The sequence below is a fragment of the Mandrillus leucophaeus genome, unplaced genomic scaffold (genome assembly GCF_000951045.1).
Source record: "Mandrillus leucophaeus isolate KB7577 unplaced genomic scaffold, Mleu.le_1.0 Scaffold11, whole genome shotgun sequence".
Lineage (NCBI taxonomy): Eukaryota > Metazoa > Chordata > Mammalia > Primates > Cercopithecidae > Mandrillus > Mandrillus leucophaeus.
In genome coordinates, this window is record NW_012099209.1 from 2,032,952 (window position 1) to 2,034,710 (window position 1,759).

Consider the following 1,759-nt stretch of genomic DNA (forward strand, 5'->3'; position numbering starts at 1 on the left):
AAAAAAAAAAAAAAAAAAGAAAGAAAAAAAAAGCATCTGATGCTGCAGCCTGTGCAAGCAGACCAGGGTGAGCCTGTGGGCATGGTATGCTTCTCGTGGCTCAGGGACCTGTGTAGGGGCTGGGTTGAGCTGTCAGGGACCAGGAGCATTGAATGTGGTACAGGGATGTGCCCGATCCTGAGGGAGCTGTGGGTGGCTCCAATGTTGTGCTGTAGAAAGGGCTCCTGGTGGTCCAGGCAGGGGAACAGCAAGTGCAAAGGCCTGGAGATGGGAACCGTGGCGAGGGGGGACTGAGGAGGCTTGACTAGAGGCCGGAGTGCTGGTGAGTCAGCGGAGAGATGCAAGAGGGGTGGTTGGTTCTCAGGTGTGGCTGAAAACCCACCGCTTCGGGGTCCCCATGACCCCTTTCTTGCTCTGCAGTGACTCTCAAAGCTGCTTGTGTCTGGTCAGGTCACTTGTAACAGCCCCCTGTTACGGATCCTATCCGGCCCTGCCTGGTACCTCTGTGGATATGACTGGGACCACCCAGGCCTCTCTTTCCTGATTGTCACAGCCCTGGGCATTGCCACCACGGCCAGGCCTTGTGCAGAGCAGTCTGAACAAGCTGGGATGAGGAACAGGCTCTCCGGGAGGGAACAAAGGTCCTGTCTGCAACTTTGAGCCATCACCTGGCCCCTCTGTGACTCACCGCCACCCCCAACCCCGGCAGCTATCCCTCATTCATGCATTCCTTCCTTCCTTCATTCATTCTGTCCAACTGTTTTCTGAGCTCCGCAGAGGAAACACAGAAGACCAGCCTCCCTCAGGAATAAACACTCAGATGTTCCTGACCTGGGCCAAAGCTCTGGGCTGGGAAGAAAACAGATGGAGGGTGTGGGAGAGAGATAGGGGGGTGGGATCTGCTGGCTCCAGGAAACCCCCAGGCTGGTGGGGGACAGAACTGAACACAGTCACCTCAAGCCTGGTGGGAACAGGGTGAGGCAGAGGCAGAGGCAGTAAGACTGTCTGGAAGAGGAGGAAGGAAGAGCTCCCTACCCACTGATCCCCCAGGCTCCCTGGAGCCGCCATTAACTTTAATGAATGAGTCGGCCAAGTTCAGCCTGGGTGCTGGGGGAAGGAGCACTGTTTTGGGGACCCCCAGCCCTGGTGATCCCAAACTCCCTGGGGCTCCGGCTTCCTGTCATCCTGGGCATGGGTGTTGGGGGTTAGGACTGGGTGGCCTGATCCAGACGGGCATCTTTCCTTCCAGAGAAGGTGGCCTCTAACCGAGTGCCCCAGCATGTACCCAGTCCTACCCCTGGAAGCCCCTACACAGGGCTCCCAGGCACCCCCCGCACTTACAATCACCCTAATCCCGCCAAGGCTCCCCTGTGCAGACCTAGACCCCGGAGGAGGTCGTTTGAGGGGCAGGCATTGAGTCGCTTTGCTAAGTTGTCTTACAGCTGATGCTAACGGGGAGGACGGTCCCAGGCGTGCAAAGGTTGACAGAGCTGCAAAGGTTGACAGAGTGCCTGAAGTTTGGGACCTAATTTTGGGGAGGGGGTATAGTTAGGCGGTCCGGAGGGCTGTTGGGGGTGGCGGTTGGAGATTCACCAAGGTCCTCTCCGTCGCACGGGGCAAGAGGGGGAGTTCGAGGTCCAGTAGCACGCTGGGGGATTGCAGGGGGCCCCGGGGAATGTGGGATCTTTAAATATGGGCGGGGCTTGCGGGGTCGTCGAAGGCGGTACCAACCCGGGCTCGGCCAATCGGCGGCGGCTCC